This window comes from Centrocercus urophasianus, unplaced genomic scaffold, assembly GCF_019232065.1.
Source record: "Centrocercus urophasianus isolate 14NV4802_14NV808 unplaced genomic scaffold, USGS_Curo_1.0 seq_14, whole genome shotgun sequence".
Taxonomy (NCBI): Eukaryota; Metazoa; Chordata; class Aves; order Galliformes; family Phasianidae; genus Centrocercus; species Centrocercus urophasianus.
Window position 1 is genome coordinate 10,596,066 of NW_024884586.1, and position 20,594 is coordinate 10,616,659.

General features: G+C 38.7%; 1 long non-coding RNA gene across 1 annotated transcript in view; it reads left to right on the plus strand.

Annotated features, from left to right (window-relative positions):
• The first annotated feature begins 19,660 nt into the window (after positions 1-19,660).
• LOC122157761 overlaps positions 19,661-20,594 on the plus strand; it is a 102,095-nt gene continuing 101,161 nt past the window's right edge. The window contains exon 1 of the long non-coding RNA XR_006168015.1: positions 19,661-19,720. This is a non-coding gene — a long non-coding RNA (uncharacterized LOC122157761). The remainder of the gene's footprint in view (positions 19,721-20,594) is intronic.

Consider the following 20,594-nt stretch of genomic DNA (forward strand, 5'->3'; position numbering starts at 1 on the left):
TTCCATGCAATGAAATGTGCGTCTTGATTTGCACATAAAGCCTCACTTCTTCATGGTGAATAAAAGAAAGTAAAGGGTTAGGTCTGTTGATGGTGATCAAAAAAGCTGTAAGAGCATAGGCAATACATAACGCAAAAGAAAATGCTCAGAATGACACTGTAATTCTCCCCACCTGTTCCTCAAACTGTCAAAAGGAAACACGTCTCTTGTTTCAGTGTGAATAAGATGTAGTAGTTTGCGGTCTGGGAGATGTTGGCTTGATTCTCTGTCAGTTGAAACAGCTGGCTGCTGTGATGCAAAGTGAAGCCCAGACTGAGCCATCTACGTACCTGCTTTGTTCTTCATGATCGGTTGCAGGGAGAGAAGTCTGCTTGCTGCAGTTGAATGTTCTCTAGTTGAATAGGCCAGGCCATTAGTTTTAAAGTGTTTTAATCTAACTTTGAAACGGCAAATGTGAAAGAAAGAATGCAACTAAATAAAACTTCAGAGAGGAACAGAGCAAAGAATAGATGAAGATTTTTAAAGAAAAGCTTCCGTGTTGAGATATTCCTCACACATGTTGTTCCAAATGATTACTGAAGAATGTAATAAACTTGCTGTGTGTAGACTGGTTTTTTTTGGTACAAAAATCCATTGTTTCATCTCATCTCTATTTTATCTCACTGCTGAGAACCCTGTAACTTTGTATTACTATGTAAAATTATCCCACAGTCAGCCTTCTCTGCCTAACTCAACTCTGCATGCTCCTTCACCTACCTTCACTATTCAGCTGGCTCCTGTAAAAACACTTTCCAGCTTTACAGTCTGGTAATGGTGGCTTAAATTCCTGGAGCAGTTTGTTTCAGAAAGTGGTGGTAAACTGCTGATAGTGGTGGGGACCACGTCCAGGCACATCGCAGTGCATGGGAAAGACCATCAGGGGTGAAAATGTGGAATCTCACCAGGCTTCCTGCTGCCTGAAGCTGCAGTGAAGCCCTACTTAGATGAACCATGCCACAAAAATGTCTTTTGGTTGTGTTTTGTCATTTCTTGTACTTTCTGGAAAAGCAAAAAGTCTTGTGAAAACAAAAGGGGAAAGTGAAGGATCACACAAAGAATGCTATATTGTGATTCTGTTTACACTGTCCACATACAACTTTCATATTTCCCCAATTCTTGCAGACTGTTAAAATTTTAGGGAAAAAAAGCTGAAAAAAGACCGAAGTGCACTCCTCATGTTGTGCAAATTCTAACCGTTCTTAATGGTTCTATTCTTACATTTAAAAGAATTCAGGAAGTCCTTTAGTCTTCATTCTAATTCATGATTGTTTTTACAGTATTTCCCCAAAGCAGGTTTTTGTTTTTGTTTTAAAAAAGTAATAATAATAATAAGAAAAAATAAAGAAAAAAAAAAAAAAACTAAGAACCAGACGGAGAACTGCTCCCAGATGATAATATACTGAGTCAAAAGAAAAAAAAGAGAAAAAAAAAAAGAAAAAAAAAAAAAGCTGAGAACAAGCTGGATCAGCCTTCTAACAGATGGGAGTCTTTACTGATTTTCTCTAAAGAGATGCTGGTAAGTCATTTGGCATTATTAAAGATACCAGCCACAAAGGATCTGTGAAATATATATATTTCCAACTTTTCATCATCTGGGATTCTGCAGTTGTTAGTGGTCCATGAGTCACTGCTAATATTTACGTGTAATATATTCATTTGGATAGGTGCTTAATACAGTAATCTTCAAGAATGAAGTAATTGCCACCCATAAGAAAAAAAGAGTGGTTTCATATGCTGTTTATTATGCTGACATAAGAAATTGAAACATCCCTTTTGCTTGAAGATCTTTTAAGCTGTAATCATAGACACAGAGTGCTGTGGATGTATCGGGTCTGTCTCACCACTGTGTTAGTTCTGGCTTTGTTCAAGTGCAACTCTGTTGAAATAACTGAAGTTACACCAGCATAAAATTGAGCTCTGTGTTGCCTTGTGTCCTTCTGAGTCATTTGCACAACATGAGAAAGCTTCACAGTCGTGCATCTGATTTTGGTTGTGGAATTTCAGTAGATGTTTGTAGTATAAGGAACGACTATGCAGTATGGTAGGCGAGATGTCCCACTGTCTTTGTCAAATGCTTTGGCTGATGGAGTGCAATTTGGTGTCATTTACTGAAGACGAGGGACTAGCATTTCTTAGTGCAGTCAAGGCACTTACCAAAATCTGGCTTTTTTTGGTTAGCATCTGGAATTAAGGACTGATACAGGCTTTAGGCTGCAGAAATAAACATTGCCAAGACATTAGAAAACACAAGTTTGTCGTTTCTTGCTCTGTGATTTTTGGAAGTGGAGGTTACTAAGTGGGAGACAACATTTTACATAATAATTCTGGACCAAGCTCTGACGAGTAACATTTTAAATGCTTTCCAAAAGCAGAAGACTGGTAGGTTCCTGCAAGTCTTTGCATCTCCCACTTTTTATATATGCATGCCATCTGTACCTTCCATCAACAGTGCTCCCAAGCAAATAGGAGGAATGGCATTTCAAGGACTCTCTTCTTACCAGTAAATGATCAAACCTAAAAAAAAAAAAAAAAAAAAAAAAAAAAAAAAAGGGGGAAGGGGGGCTGAAAAACAAATGAGATGTCTAGAAAGTCAGAAGTTGATTCGACATTTCCTATTTATGCACAGAAAAATGACAGCTTAATACGCTTTTCCCAAAAGAGGCAAGAGTTTAGTGTGTAGTATCCCCCTAACCACTCAGCACTCTCCAAGCGTAAACTCAGTAAAGCTTATATAAACTAACTGCAGAACCTCACAGCTGCTGCAAAATTTTGTGGGCCAAACTCATTTGGTTTAAGTAGAACAAAAAACATCAAGGTCAAAATAGGGGCTCTGTTTGACCCTTCTTTTTTCCAGATAACGTATGGGGCCTTTCTATTTCCCTGATGTACTTCAAGTCTAAATAATGAAAAATGCGGCCAACATCCCTGCAAAGTTAAGTAGTATATAAACAGAGAAACGTGCTATTTTATCACTGTAGTGAAATTGTATGGGTGAATAACTGTTTTGAGTTACTTCTAAGCTGTGAGATTCCTGGCTGTTTCTTTCAGTCTGAGCTGGAGTTGTCAGCAGGTTGTCTTATTGTTCCTTTTACTATATAACTTGAGAGCCTTCATCTAAAATGCAGTGCTGGGGTGTATGCATAAGCTAGACAAATAAATATCAATCATCTTCCAGATGGTGATAATATGCCCCGTGGGAATGGAACATAGACTTGCTTTGACGATTCTGCCTATGTGTACACACGTATATGCATTGCATTTCTGAACTCTCCTACAATCTGGCATCCTTTGCTCTTCTCATATTGTGCATTCGGCTACATTTGTCTGGTATTACACTGTACTTCTTGTGAATAATGTGCTACTGAATATAGTCTGTTGCTCCGTCCAAAAGTATGTCTGGATGTTTTACTCCCCAAAGGCAGCTGGTTTCTCAGGTCTTTCAGATTTTGGTTCTTGCTTTTTGATTTTATTCTACTGCAGCTTTTATGTATCTGGCCTGGAGTCTGTAATCCAGAACTCTGAATTAGGCATCTCTATTCCTCATAAAATGAACAAGAAAAGTGAGCTGTTTCAGAGTGGGCCTCATGGTAGTGAGCACCCTGAGCAGAGAGACTCCTGGTTAGTAGGAAATGACTTCAATTCTACACCTCCTTCTGCTGAGCTAAAGTGCCTGACTGTGAGACACAGCGAGGTATTTCCCTGAAATCTTTCCTGGAATAAGGTACTTATGTCATTTTCTTGGAAACTATCATGGAGATCATTCCTTTCTTTGAAACCATAGCCAAGAAAGTACTGCCAAACCATTTTATGCAGTGTTCACAACCCCAGAATACGAATAGCCCATTCCCTGTTCTCTTGGCTGGATGTCAGGCTCATGTGGCCCAACTGCCCTGAGGATCCCCTAACCACTAAATCATAGTTGGAGCAGGGAATGCTTTTTATCCCTCCAGTTGAAGCTGTTCTGTTCTGTGGAAAAGCCTTTAAGGATTCAGTGAAGCGGAGAGGCTGAGAGAGAGTGAATTCAAGGGAAACGTGTCTAATGGGTATCCTTGATCTGTGACTGGGGGGAGAACCTGGCTTCTAGTTCCTGCATTCCTGCATTGGTGACTGTTCTTGCAGGTTACAATGAGGAGTTGCTGGATGAGCAGTTGTTGAACATAGCAGATGATAGGTCTCTGTCCTTTGAGCAATGTCCTCATCCCAGACAAGAGAGTCTTTCTCCATGGTTTGGTCCTGATAAGATGGTCTTAATAGGAAAGTGCATAATGTATGTGTCTTGGTAGGAGCTCCCATAGTAGGAAAGGCTGTGGAAGAACTATTTTGTTTTGTTTTTGAGATTCATGTAGTCAGGACCAACAGGACTGAGACAGTTTAGGTCATATTCAGAAGCAAAACCCTAGCCAGATAAGGAAAGACAGTGTTGGAAACTCAGATTCAGACAGGTGTTACAAATGGTAGAAGTAGTTTTGTAGGTTGCATTGGAGGACTTTTATATCCACCTCCTTCCAAAGCTCCAGGCTTGTGCTTTATCTCCTTTTATGAATTTCTCTGTTTGTGCTTTTTGAGGTTGAAATCCCAAGTCTGTTTCCATAAAAAGAGACAGCATTGGGGTAGCAGTGGCTACCCTCCATTTCTACACACAGCATACTTTGAAATTGCTTAGAGGCTATGCTCACTGAGCTTTTCTAGGAATGGGGCTGATGCTCATCTTACTGTAATGTAGCTGCCACTGGCATTGTGAGTTTGGGAACTGCTTGTTTCTCTGTGCTGCGTAACTCTGGCAATTATTCCCTAAATTTCTGATGAAGCTTCAAACATTTCCAGAAATAAGTATTTATAAATAGAGACCACAAATCAATGATCAAACGCAGAAGTTTGTAAGTCAAGTGATCATAGCTAAGCCATAATATTTTTTTCTTTCACTTTATTTTCTGAGTATATAGGGCTGGGAGCAGCATAGGCCTTGGCACTGAAGGCATGGTTTCAGTTCATTGGTACTTTTAAGTGATGCTGGTACATATAGGAGAAAACGTAGCTAGAAAAATCGCTGATGAATCTGTTGCATGGATGAATCTATTACTTCAACATTAGTGTCTAAGATACCATTTTGCAATGAGGAGGAATATAATAAATGTTTTTCTTGGTTTAAAATTTCAGACTTTTAGATTACACAAAAATAAATGTGTTTTTCTCAGTCATTATAAGTGATTATGAAATGTTTCCCACTATCTGGATCTTTCAGACATCCAGCATTTGCGTGGGGAAATGAAGAGAAAGATTAGCTCAGGTACTGCAAAGATACCTCATCAACGGAACTTGACCAACTATGATTCCTTTCTCTATTGTATTTTCTTGATTAGAGGAAACAAAATAGCATGTAGCTAATAATTATTTAAAGAGAAAACCAGAGCTTGTTGATTATTAATACTAAATTAAGCAGCACTGCCTTTTAATTTTCATTTGGTTCATTCTTCAATGCATGTATTTGACGTAGCTCAGCAGTGGAGATTTCCTGATTTCCATCAGCAGCATAACTAGTTTATCATGCACTATCGTTATAAATACAACTTTAAATCACTGGGGACAACAGCAAAATATTTCTGTTTGGCATGTGACTGAGCACAAACTAGAAACCCGGTTCTGCTGTAGAGCTTGCAGTGGAAATGAAGAGAGTGGCAGGGAACTGCACTCGTAAGGAGACTGCAAGTGATAAAACTGGATTGGAAAAAAAGAGCACAGATGGAAAATAAATTTGCTTTGAAGTTTATGCTCAAGCATCTTCTCCTGGAATAAAGAAAACTATATTTAGATAACATAGAAAGTTGTGGAAAGACATTTAAAAAATGTGCTGCTTTATATTTTTGTTTATTTTGGGTAGCCTTGAAGGCTTTTAGTTACCTTGGCTTTGCGTTTCTTTTGCTGTAGTAGGTGAAAGGTAGACTAGATTGCATTTACTTTGCTATTTTGGGGCATCTAAGTTATTCTGAATCTGGTTGCAGCTGCCAAAATCAGTAAGGGAGGAGACTTCTAAAAGCATAATAAGCTGATAGGTAGAGCTGGTAACTGAGTTTCATGGAAAAGGATGGATGTTTGTATTGGCACAATGTTTGATATCCACCAAGCAAAGGCTACTGAGCAAAGTAGCATGCAAAGCCTACCTGGATGCTAAACAATTTATCCATAAGCAGGGCGGGTTAAAAAAGGGACACGAGTAGGGATTCAAGGCCACAGCCACTTATTCTGCACAGCCTGCTTTGAGAGGTAGCAGTTGAACAGCAGCAGCAGCTCACTGTAGGCTGTGGATTTTGCCCCCGATAACACCCATGCCAGGCGTAACTACTGACAGCTTGATTCACCGTGGACAGGGGGCTTATTCTCTCAGCAAGTTAATGATGCTGTCTTGGCAGTGTTTCCTATCACCCACTAAGGAGTATGGCCATTCTACTTTCCCTTTTCACAGTTCTCCTCCTTGTCTCTCCAGGAATAACGTTAATCCTTTCTGCCTGAGCTTTTCAGTCTTGTCTGTGAAGTTACCTGCATCTTTAAGCCCTAAGTCCTTTTCAACAGTACTTAAAACCATCTTATAGACCACCAGTTTTTACCTCAATTACTTATTTTAATACATACATCATATTTTAACACATCAAATGGTCAACACTTAACTCCTGCTCCAGATATGTCTAGCTGAATATTCTGTTCTTACCTTTACTTATTATTCTACCTGTCTCTTGTTTTGGGTACAAGATTGCTGTTTTATTATTATAATTATTTGTTTTAAGAAATGTTTTTGTTAAATGATTTTGGAATACTGAAACACTGAAAAGAGTTAGGCCATGGCACAATACCCTAAAGTACTATCCACCTCAGTTGTGATACACAAGAAGTACTGAGCCTACTCGTAATGCACGTAACAGGTGCTTCATGTCATCATGTATTACTGATTTGAACTGCAGTGTTGTGTTGCATATTACACTTACAGAATTACTTGCAACCTCCACTGAGAATGGAATCATGTTTGTTTGACAGGATTTATTTCCTGTTAAATGCGTTGAATGATGTGAATTATTTTCCCATCCTTTATTTTCCTCTTAGTTGACTCCTACATCAACTGATTCATTATTTTTTGCAAGGCTGAGGTCAACCTTGCTGACCTGGTGCTGCCTGTGTCATCCTGCCTGCCCTTTCTGAATTCCATGTGAATCTTCCTGGTATTCCAGTGTACATTAAAGATATGCCAGATATTTTCTTCAGACAGGTCTATAGGTTTGTTGGGAACCAAATGTCTGAGCTGCCAGCTTTAAAGTAGTTATCAGTAATTGGTGTTCTTTACCATCCTCTATGGTATTAACAAACTGGGAAGTGTTTTAGCATCCTCAATTGTACAATTACTTTATCTTTTTCTATTCCAATAAGGGATATAAATATTTACCAGATGTTTACCTCATCTGCATCACTACTAGTGTTATCTTCTTCCAAAAGCCATAACCACAGGACGGTTTCTTCAATTTGTGAATGTGTCTCTGAAGTATAGAAAACCAACATTGTTAACTTCTCTTATTCTCTGCTTTTCACTGCTTTTAATGTACTGATTGTTATTGAATCTCCATTTTCTCTGTTTCATTCCTTACAAAGCAGCCCTACGTAAAACACACGAACAAACCAATGCTGTATATTTACAAGTAAGGTCTCCTTGCTCCATTTTAACATCACCATGAAACTCCCAACCTCTTTAAGTTTTGCTGGAGAAATTTAAAAAGTGAAAGCCATTGAACCACAGCAGTTACTGTGTAACACTGAAGAGTGAAAAATGATTCTAGTACACAATGCAAGTGGAGGACATGATGGATATAAGAAGAGGAGGTAGCACTCTGCAGCTCACTTGTACAAGAACCACAGTTGCTCCAGCTTGGCTGTTTTGAAGCGGCTTAGATTTTGCTTGGAGAGTGAGACAGCTACTGTTTCATTTATCTGCTTCATTAAGTTTAGACTATATTTGTCTCTGTTTGCTTTTCTACTTGTGCTTGGAGTGTGTCTATCTGTGCTCTGTTTCACAGAGCGTGGGGTTTATTTGCCTGAGTTTGCTTTCCATTGCCTTTGGACCATGTTTGCACTGAGCTCTGTTTCATTCAGTCTGGACTTCATGGGCCCAGGTTTGTTCCACAGCATTTGGACTATGTTTGTTTTGCATTCCAGTGCCTGCGCATGCGGCTGGACGTGGCTTGCCACTGCCTTGCTGAGTGTCTGTCTGTATTGTGGTTACCCAAAGCACACTCCTGTGCTGCCTTGGCCTTTGCTTGGCTGTCTGATACTATCCTCTTTGCCCTATGCCTTGCTTCTGATCGGAGTTGATTTATGGTAAGAAGGAAATTTCAGACAAACTCAGAGATCTTTTAACACGGAGTTGTCAGTATCAGGATACTGTAGTTGCTGTTTCCCAAACATCAGCACAGAAATCCTACCAAAATGTATTGTACTCTTTCAGACATGTAGAAATAAATTATTATTTTTTCCAGGTAAAAACAGCAATTAAAGGTTATGACAAGGAGTGTCCTGTGTAGGCCTTAATATGTAAATGAAGTCAGTGCAAAATTTGTCCCAGGTCTGGTACAAATAAATCAAATTTATGTCAATTCAGATGGACGGTGTGCCTACCAAATTCCTGGCCAAACATGGATATTCTCAGCTTTCCCTGTCTTTAATCAGAGTAGATAAGGAGAAGAATTAACCTGTTTTGTGATTGATTCATCTTTAACAAGAAATGAAGATGCTTTATTATCACTCCGAGGTTATTAGATTCTGGGTTAATTTTCTTATTTTGTCTTTGTCGCCTTCTAGTGTAGGGCTGTATATTTATAACCTTGATCAATTTTGCTAATAGCATTATGTAAGGCCGTTATTTCTAGCATTTTTTCTGTTTTCTTTTAAGAAGGAAAGAATAGTATTGTGTTAATGTTTTGATTTTGTTGATTTAGAGTAGTCGATGTTTTCACCCTTCAGAGCTTAAAGAAAAAAAATGTCCATAAATGGAGTTGTCACTAATAAGATTTAATCAATTTTTTAAGATTTTAATATATGAAATGCCTGAAAATATAAGTAACTATTGATAGATCTGAAAAATTCACTGGACTGATCTTTAAGTTCAGTGATCAACTTGAGTCTGCACAAGGATGGAAAAGAAGGAGGCCTGTATTACCAAGGAGGCCTGTATTACCAAAGGAAAAAATCCTGATTTTAGACACTGAATGGACTTAGTTAGGATCATAGACTTCCCTGTCATGGGAAAAGGATCATTTCAGCATATATTTTTAGTAGATTTACTAAAGGCCTAGTTTTCCCGATGAGGCTGTGGATGTCCTATCCATGGAGGTCCTCGAGGCTGGGCTGGATGGGCCCATGGGCAGCCTGATCTTGTGGGTGGCACCCCATGGTGGGGTGTGGAACTGGGTGGGCTTTAAGGTCCCTTCCAACCCAAGCTGTTGTATAATTCTATAGCTCGTTACAAAACATAACAAAAGCCATACAAAAGTAGAGGACCTAAATTGGAGTGAGAGTTTCCTCTTTGCAGAAAGGGGATGTGAATTCCTCCTGACTTTAAATGTCAGCTCAGCTAATAAAAACCTGCTACTGCTGTGATAACACAGCTACTTTCTGCAGTTAGAAAGATCTTAAAATTACACAAAGGGAAGTGGGAAAAAAAACGAACAGCAACAAGCTAGACAAACAGTGAGATTTTTTTACTGCTTTTTTTTTTCTGTTGTGGAATCCCCTGTGTAGTTTTCCACTGCTGTTATGAACAGCTCTCTTGCGAGTGCGTCTACTAAGATGGGCAGAATTCCTCTTTTCCCAGGTAACCAGAGATAGGATGAGAGGTAAAGGCCTTAAGCCGTGCCAGAGGAGGTTCAGGTTGGATATTAGGAAATATTTCTTCTCAGAAAGAGTGGTGAGGCACTTGCACAGGCTGCCTAGGGAGATGGTAGCATCACTGTCCCTGTAGGTGTTCAAAAAACATAGAGATACGAAACTGAGGGACATTGTTTAATGAGCATGAATGAGCATGGTGGGAGTGGATTGAGGGTTGAACTCTAGATGTTCTTAGTGGTCTTTTCCAACCTGGATGATTCTATGAATCCCCTGCTGTAGGTTAAGAGGAAAAAAAGTAGATCTAACCTCGTATTTCAGCTTAGAACCTACTTCTCCCATCCAAGGTTCAGGGTTCAGAATGTTGTTTAAAAATATTTTCTTCAAGTTCAAAATCCAGTTGACTTAGTTTCATCATTAGCATGCCCAAATTTAGGCGCTCAGTTAGTAATCTTCAGACCTGATTAACACCAATGAGCCCTGAACAAATGAATGGTTAAGAATGTTTGGGAAATGTTGATACTGGCGCTCATAAGTAACTAGCAATTCCTTACCTTGTCTGGTTTTAAATACTATTCAAGTGTGACGGCACTATAGTTGTAACCATGAACTACATAGTCATTTGTCAAACCTATTTTCACATAATGTCCCAGAATCTAGTTTTATACACTTTTATGTCACCATTTCTTACCCAAATATGGATTTTCAGTCTTCAAAGCACTGATTTTATTCAGGCATGAGTAAGACTTTTAAGTACTTACTTGGTAAGTCTAGTTAACTGGCATTGGTTCTGCACATTTAGATTAATAAAAGACCACTGGAATGGATTCAGTGATTGGACAAGTCTTAGCTTATTTTTGGTAATATTTTGTCTTGGCATTAAAGGTTAGCTCAGTTTTTGTTTTTCCAGGTCTGTAGCCAGCTGTAAAAAAAAAAAAAAATAATAATATAAAAGAAAGAAAAAAAGAAAAAGAAATAGGATAACAATGAGACTCTCCAAGAAATGACCAAACAACATAGGAAATGTGGTAAATACTATGGTTACACTCAGAGAAGCATGCAATGGTGTTTGAATCCACGCTGAATCCAAAGGGGAGTAGAAAATAGCAAGAGGCTGGCACTTCATATATTCATCTTCTAAATAAAGCTGCTGTGCAGCTGTGGTTATTAAAAGAAAAAAAAAGCAGGCAATTTAGATGCACTCTTAATGACACGTTAGGTGAAATACAGTCCACTGTTAACATCACTATGGCCAGGACTACAGCTAGATATTTCTACTGCATCTTTTCTGCAGTTGAACTTCTGGCATATATGGGTCCATTATCTGCTGTGGAACTGGTGCAGAGCGATTGCAGAAAACAACGTATTTGATGAAGAACACTAGCATTCAACTCAGTTATTCACACTAACTATGAGGGATTAAACTGTTATTTGGCCATTGACTAAATATCAACAAACTATTAGGAATTATGAGCTGTGATTGGGGCTTAAAGAAAGGAAACTAAATGTTTGTGAGAAATACACAACACTTAACATTTTGTATTTTGGTAATTTCCAAAGACCTTTTTGTGCAAAGCACTCTGCAAACAGACGTTGAGACATATTCTCATAGTGAGTGCTTGAAAGGCAAAGATTGACAAGAATATTATTCTACCTGTTTTGCCAGGGTTTTTAGAAGTGAGATTAAGTGAACTTTCCAAGAGCATGAAGAGGGTCTGAAGACTCTGGGTAGCCTCCAGTCGAGTGCCTCAACTGTGGCAGAGGAGTAGCTACACTTTCTAATCAGGCTTGGGAGTCTTTCCCTCAGCCTCAAAACCCCAGTAAAAATTTCACTGTGGACGTTCGCTATTTCACTGAAAAATCATCTAATTTCTGGTTTTTAAATAGAGAGCAAGTGCTGTCTAATGGTTTATGTATTAGGAGGATATTCTCATTTTCCACATGCTGTCTGGCTCTGGTTGCTGTTATGAGATGTTTGGAGAATGCTCTTTGGAACAAAAAGGGAAAAATATCAGAAGGGGGCAAACCTGATGATAGGTTAGACTGAGTGCGATGTATTGCTTTTCCTCAATGTTTGCAATGGCAAGGAAACAGCAAGTTACATGAGACTCTGCCTTACAGACCCTTGGCCAGCATTCTGAGAGCCACAATCTGTTCTGCGGGAAGCTGAAGCTGGGAGGCACACACAGGAGCAGCCCCTGTCGAGCGGGTCGGGATCCATGTGCGACTTCCGCTCTCTCCCAACAGTCCTGGTATTGCAGTTAAATGATTGTTAGTTAGCAATTGTGGCTTCGGGATGCAAAATACCTTGGCCTAAGCAGAAAACAGTGGCTAAACATCAAACGAATGAGCAGCTGGGCTAAGAGTATAAACACAGCACATACTTCAAATGTCAGTAGCATACCATGTGCCTGCAGTGGGGTACCCGCTGGATGCCCACAGAATTTTAATCTTATTTTTTCTTGGCAAGATCAGGCAGGTATCTTGCCTGAGTAGATAGAAAGAAATAGTCTACAGTTTTTGGATTATGCAGGAGAAGAAAAACTTTGAAGTGTTTATCTCTATTCCCTTTGTTTAAGAATTTATTTTTATTACCACCTTTGTACTCTTAGACTTGAATAGCTATTGATTGTTTTAAGTGAACTAATGGTCTAATAGGTCAGAGGAGCAGAGACCTTCTGAAGGGCTAAGACCACCCACTCCTCTCCTTTCAAATCTCACAAACTTTAAAACGATATATTTCTTTACATTTTAAAAGCTGTTTCCCCAACTCTCAAAGCCTGAGAGATTCTCTCTCTCTGTTAAGTTATATCAAAAATCTGTTGAGAAACCCTGAAAAACCTGAAACACTCAAATATTGTTGTTATGTGCTGGATATATTGTTCTTACTCTGTTAACGTAAATAGAGGAGAGAAAACATACTTTTTAACATATATATTCAGAATGCTATGCAAACAATATTCAAAATCTTACACAGCAGATTTCCTGCTGTTCACAGTGGAACGGATTCAGACTAACATTGTAGTCTAGGTACGGCTCAAATCAGTATTAGGTACCTATCTGAGGTGCCTAGAATAGTTCCTAGAGAGGGAAGGAGGTGTCTAGAGGGTGAATCTGTCCCAATACGTGGTGCATACATATCTGCATAGTAACTTTGCAGAAAACTCTCTATGTGCTTATTATCAAGTTTAAACAAAATGATTTTTAAAATCACAGCCTTAGAGATTTAGAAAATTTAGTGCTCCTCCATGGAGGCAGCAATGAGTTTTAACTCTTCTTTTACTTTACATGCTATCTCACATTCAAAAGGAACCTAAAATGTCTCAAATGCAATGCCATGCTTTATAAATGTCCCAGCTGCCACGAGGATGCATCGTTTTGATGGAGGGGAAGTGATTCACTCAGCTGGGAAGAAGAGAGTAAGAGAAGCAGTGGCCTTGAGACAGGATGTGGGAAACCCATGACAGAGTTTTAAAATTCTAGATTTAGAGGGTCTGATATGCCTACATGTCATAAAAACCATCACTTGGTTCCCTCCTTCTGAATAACAAATCCCAAATGTCCAACAGTGAGAGGCTACAGGAATCATTACCACACAAGACAAACTGTTCCTTTGGCAAAACAGTAACCTAACTATATGTAACCTTACCCACATCCATTCGTTTAATTTATAAAACCCAATATTCTTGGGGTTTTGCCTGACTGCTTGAATATTTGCAATTGTTATCATCATTAAAATAGGAGATTCAGAACAAGTACAAATTTTTTTTTTGCTAGGAGTAGTAATTTACTGGAGTAATTTTAGATACAAGAGAACACATACAGGTATTAAGATCACGGATGGAAGTAAACTTTACTCCATTCTATATTTAGAATTTTTCAGGGGGAATGGACAGAAAAAATGTAGCATTGGATTGTTGCTTTCAGGTCTTTCCTTAGATATCAGCAAATCACTGCAGTTTTGTTTCTGGAGCACTTGTAGTTCCTTTCCCAGCTCCCATTGGGGGACAGTGGGTTACTTCATCGTCTTCAGTGGAATATCAGATTCAGCACTTGCTCACCCAATTCCTACACACCCAACTCTACTACACGCCTGATTGCGTGCCCTAACCAGCATCTATAGGAGAGCAAATCTGAGGGTACCACAGCTCTTACAGCTCCTGCCAATTGCTTTCTTCTTTCTTATGCGGAGTTGCATTGCAGAAGTAATGAGCATCTTCCTTTCCTGTTGGGATATCAGACTTGGGAAACAGATAACTGAAAAAGTAAGAAAAGGAGGTTTCCTGAACTTCTACTCTGAATAACAGACTGCACCACATGAAATAAATCACTTGATTACAATATCATAAGGTTGTTTTTTTTTACCTTTTTTAGTCAGACATGATTACTCATAAACTAAATAATATGATCATTTTTTAAGAGCTGAGATCATGCCTAGAAATAAGTCCAAACATGACTAGACATTGTAATTTATTTTTTTCAAGATTTTCACTAGCCAAGAGCCAACATCTGTATTGAAATGAGAAGGATTTTAGAGAAGACGGTCGTTTCTGCAGACACTAGTGTGTCATTTTCAGAATACTGTTGACATTAAGCATAGGGTAGCGACTGTCTCCTTTCAGAAGAGCTCATCAGGATATACTTAGGCTTTTCAGTGTGAACTGTTAGTAGGAGAATATGCTCTTTGCTGCATTTTACGAAAGAAAACAAGGAAAAAAAGAAAAAAAGAAAAGAAAATGACAGCAAAACCAGAAGTGGTGACTCGTAGGTGAGGAAAATTCTTCACAGTTAATTTTCAGGCCTGTAGACCTTTCACCACATTGGATCCATACTGCAGACAGCACACGCGGGCTCAATAACACTGAGCAGGTCTGGGTCATTTGTATGCCACTGAAATGCTTTTGTGGCGCATGATGGTGGTTTCAGTTATAAGCCATTAGACCTCCCATCTCCCTCTGACCTGTACTGCTGGGATTGAAGCAAGTGGACCTTGCATGCACATCCAGGGGCACTGGAACTGCTCCAGCACCAGGTCCAGAACCATTGCAATGCTGCCTTGGCTTTTCTAATATGTGTTTGAAATCACTCTTAATTATGTGCACGAGAAATAATTAATCAAGAAAGTGCATAGCTTTCCTCCCCCGAGAAAATGTACCACAGTTATTTTGCTTATTGGATTTTGTAGCTGATGTAACTATTGTTAACAGAAAAGGTAGTGAATGTAGAAAATATTATTTCCTTCTCCTGAGCGTTTAGTATAACAATATAAGCATTGACCGTTGTGTACTTTGGTATTATTTTCCTTCCCTGCTTATAGTCCCTTCTCATGTTTCTTCATCATTTTAGGCCCCTAATAGGGATAGGATGAACCCATTGATGTCGGCACATGGAGGCCTGCTAGTAGCATGCCTTTGGTTTTAGTCTCCTAGCAGCAGCCATTCATGTTATGTGGGCTTTCTTTTTTGGGCATTGCCCACCCCTGAAACTGACTTCAGGCATTTTTCACTGCCTGTTCTGCATGAATAGCCACAGGCCTCTTGCCAATTGTCCCCTCTTCTTGAAAGCCAGCCTCAGCCAAAGGCCTTTTCAAGTGTGATCCCAGAGTGCCACACAGGCTTTCAGGGTATTGTTGTTGAGATGAGGGCCCTGCACTGGAAAGTGGGGTCAGAAGAGAAAGCACAATGAGGGGTGATGGAGGCTTCATGCAGTCCTCAGATGCTGGCCTGTTTATTAATTTACAAAACTAATGTCACTGTCTTTAGAGAAGAGATTGAGTGAAAAAGATGCCCTTTGAAGAGAACTGCTTTTGATGCATTACCAAAACATCGGTTGCCTTATTAAATAGATTTTATGGAAGCAAGTACAGCTAATAAAAGTTCAGAAACACCAGTAAAGTACTGAAGGTCTGGACTCAGTGTTTTCTATTTTTCCCCGTCAGCTCAAACACAATTCATATTAATGGGTTTTACAAGTTGTCCTTGGGCAAAAAATCCTTACATATAATGGGCACAAATATCTGGTCTCCCTTACACATGTCACAGAAACTATTAGCCAAGACAGGAAAATAGTGTCAGCTCTTTAACAGAGCTCTTCCCCATACATAACATCATGAAATATTCAAGTAGAATTTCTTACCTTTTGGAGCTTAGGGAGGTGCTTAGGGAGGTCTATGAATTGGACCATAGTATACACAAACGTTGCAACTAATGAGAGTTTTCAGTGCTGCTGTTGGTGCATATTAGGGGATTCAGGAAAACAGTTCTCGATTTGCTAGTTCCTGTAACATCAGATGGAGTCCCATTGCCTAGAAGTACATAATGTTTACCTTGCAGCTTTTAATCTGAGAATGACCTTGGGACGAAATGCAGCTCTTTGGCATACCTGTTCTTCCTTTCTCCCATATCTGATTAAAAAAGAAGTTTACTGTATCCCTTCACAATGGTTTGCACAGTGGTTTGATTTTGCTTACTTAGGGCTGCTAGCTCTTTTTCATTGTTCTCCTACCTGTGAACAAAAACACAGAGACTGCTGTCTCCACGTTGGGGCACCTCACCAGCCACTGCATCATATGGGATTGAACAGGAGTTGGACTAGGTGGCCCTCAGAGGTCCCTTCCAACTCTAAGGATTGTATGATTCAATGAGTCATGTTCTCTTATTGCATTAAGAAACTAAACCAGAACAAGTGTGTTTATCTGCAAATGGCTTACTGCTTCCTCAGGGGTTTGTTGTCAGAAGCTACTGGAGATTTCTGACCACTATCGTTGTGGATACAATTTAGGATTAAATATAGGGACCTTCAAAGCCACAAGTATGAAACTCTACAGCTGAAACTAAAGACAATCATTAGATTTGTAACCTTGGTAAGCTGGATGCAGAAGGGAAGCATTCCAGTCTGACCAGTAGGTTACAAATGCAAGATTAGGATTCAGTTTTAAACATGTGGCCATAAATGTACGATTGAATTTTAAGTGCTTTCAATTAATGTAGATCAAAAGAGGATTTTGTAGTTGGACAAACTTTCAGAAGTACCAGACTATAAGCATAAATCTGTCTAGTCCCTTTGTTTTCCGTAACTTGTCTTGCCATGTTTGTTAATTATGGAAGGCATTTAGGACTTGCTCTGTCTCATCCAGTTTCTTCTCTTCTTCAGTGCTCCAGCAGTTAAGTCAGCAGTTTTACACTCCACTGCCCTGAACCTTGAAAGTCATTTATGGACAGCAAGTGGGTGCAAATTGCTAATGGTAGCACTTTAAGTCTCTGTATGCAAGGCATTGGAGATTGATCCATGGAACAAAAATAATCATAACCTAATCACCTTCCTGGTAGCGGAAAATAATTCAAAGGATTGTTGACCCTTCTTTAAATGATAATACAGGACAAATAGGTTTCTGATGAGGGAAGCTCTTGACTGAAAGCAAATACTGTAGGTCACCCAGAATGGTAAATATTAGTAACTTTTAATGAACATTTGGTTTAGTTTTCATCGGTACTGTAGACACTACAGTTCACAGATCCTCAGAGCTTCAACATCAGTCTATTATTCTATCAGATACATATGCTCACAGTAGTATATTTGGTTATTAATTTGATATCATCAAGTGTTTATTCACTCAGCAGAACACTGAATGACCAATTTGGGGATGTATAGTTGATTTTTTACAAATGACTTTTCTTTGTATATCTTCAAACACAGAATTCTGTGAAGAATCAGGAAAATGGTTAGTGAATAATTTTGTGGGGTTTTCTTCATTGTTTGTAATAATCTCGCATAGTGTTGTGCTTGTAAATATCCATAAATTCAAAAACTTGTGAAGGGCTTTTGCATACATCATTTGCTGTTTAAAGTTGGCAGATTTGAAAACATCTTCTTGAAGCAAATTTATGAGGCAAAATTATCCGTCTTCTTGTGGTACTTTCACAGTTAGAAGTCTGAAAGTCAGGGTAGGTAAACAGACCAAATATCTTGGTATGAGAATAAGTCACGTCTTTCTTCTAAGAAAGAGTGTAAAAACAAAAATGTTGCTAACCTGAAAGTGCTCCAATCAAGGCTGAAAGCAATTCACTGCAGGTTTGAAGTGAAACAGTGTCTTTGCAGAAGAGCATACCTCCAGTGCACTAAATAGGTGGGGAACAGCTCTGCAGCCTGTGGCGAGGCGTCCATCACTCTCAATCAATTCAGGACTTGTCTGTACAAGATCTGTTTGTTTTGGCTTTGGGTGAAGGAAAGGATTTGTCCTCCATATATAAACAACCACAGATAATAGTATGTCAATAGATATATTCCCATATTTACCTTTTAAAAATTAAGCAAATTAACCTCAATAAAAATAATGAGACAGAAATATGGAAGGTTTCTCATGAATTGTTTTCCTTTTCCTTCCTTATGAACACCAATAAATGATCAGAGTACGCAGGAAAGCTATGCTGGTGAACTTGGCACTCATGGCAGAGATAAGCAGTCATGACCAGGTCAAGAAAAATACCCAGTGTGGGGAAAAGTTTTATGATGGCCCAAAGGCAGTGATGGATTTTTAAAAAAAAAGAACAAAAGGTGTCTAGTAAAGATAGGAATATGAGTACTTCTTAAAAGAGGTTCAGCATTTTGGTTCAGATAACAAGCTAAGCAGATTATCTAAAGTTTCTGAAGTTCTCTAAATCCTGCTGAGGTAAAACTCAAGCAGCAGCCTCATGAGAACAAAATTTCACATGACATTTCAAACTTCTGCTTCTGGTTCATTTAAAAAATAAAACAGAAGTGCAAGAATAAAATACCTTCTTTAAAAAGGAAGTTAATGCAACATGCTTTATATCCAACAGTTAATTTTGTTTAACTTGAAGTTTAGATGTGATTTTGGAGCACCTTACGCTTATTTAATCCATTATCTTCTCTCTAAGCGGGGCTTTTTTTGAACTACCTGGAAAATATCTATACCAGATCCCAAAGCAGTACACTGTAGGGTTAACACTAAATGGTGTTAGCAGTGCAAATTTTCACATCTCTCTTTTTCTTTTTGGAACTTTTTCTTCCTTCACAGTTATTTATTATCCGAAGGAAAAAGAAGAGGAGAAAAAGGACAAGTCAAAATATATTTTTACGAAAAAAATAAATAGATCTATCTTCCTTAATCAGATTCTATTTTCTTTTCACTCCACAAAAGTGATAAACTGCCAGAGAAAATCAGGTTAGAGGAGGAGCAGGGACATTGTCCTATCTGCACATAAGAGATTTGGAATGAAATGGTCAAGCTATGAGAGACATACCCTTGTATTTTGCAATGGGAAGATTATAGTGTTACTGAATTAGGTGTTGGAGACTCCGTGAAATCCTTCTATAACATTCTGGAGACTATTTCACTTTTCTTAATTTAGAATTATGTTATGTTATCCTTCGTGTAATGAATATGAAATCTCCCATGAAAAATGTCTGTAAAATATGGTCCTCATTTAGTTGCCCAAATGACAGCCGCTCTATTTTAAAAACTCAACTGTAATTGTTGGGAGTCTGAAAAAGTCTTAATTTTGCTTTTGAATCACTTTAGACTGCACCCTTACTCTTCTTGTGGGAGTCATTTACTGACTCCTACCTTATTTCTTCTGTCTCTCTTATTTATGCTGAAGGAGTTCCTGAGCACGAACTGCAGATAGGCTGGGGCAGAGTTTTGTTCGTGTATGAACTGATTTCTCCTGCTATTGTTTGAAGTTATGACAGCAAACTTTTTCATCTCAATGAGACTTATTTTCTGTTTTTTTTCTTTTATTTCAGAGAGTAGTCTGAAAGGATTAGAAGATCGAAGGGAATGGAAGCTTTCAGAAGGAGGAAGGTATGGTTTCAATTAATATTCTGCTTTATCAGAATCAGGAGTTTCACTATAATATGCTAATTGTGCCAGGATTTGGATTTCAGGCTCAGGTTGTGTCTGATCAGGGAGAAGTACAGCTAGCTTACATAAAAGCTTGTGTGTTTCATTTTTAAGACAGTACAAATTAATTTTCAAAATATTTCAATGTTTTTGTTTTGATTTTACTGCAAAACAAAAAAAACAGTATCAGGGATTCAAAACTCTCATCAAGGAAAATGCGTTATTCCCTGCCTATTTCTTTGACAATTATGAACATGGAAATCAAAGAATCTGTCTCATTACCATGGTATTATTTCTCCCTTCCTAGCTCCTCCATTCTAGAAGCGTGTCTGATCTGTAAATCTTTAAATGGTAATAAAGTTAGGAGTAGGATTTCTGTGTGGTCCCTGCACCAGCGCTGGAGAACTGATCCAATACAGCTAATCATCTCAAATTTAATGAATGTCCTGCTGACTTTTAAAGAAACTGGGTGCCTGACTACCCTCTCAGACTTTAAAAGTCTCCTGTTTCAGTCGGACTTTTTCAGGAAACCAGATTGAGCAAGTCCATGCAGAAAATGCCACTGCTGTTCCTACAGGTTTCCACAAGACATTTGACCCCTCCCTCCCTTTCTTCCTTCTTTTTATACCTCTCTGGAATGCAGATATTTTGGCTAATTTTCTCCAGCTGTCACATAGTCTCACAGGAAAATGACCTCGCAGAGTGACCACTTCCCCTAGCCCTTCACTTAAGTAGAGTTTTTTGCAGAGCTTTCACCACATCATCCACATCACTCTCTGGCGTCTTTCATGAGTCAGGAAAAAAAGCAGGACAGAAATTCACCCTTTAAAAAAAA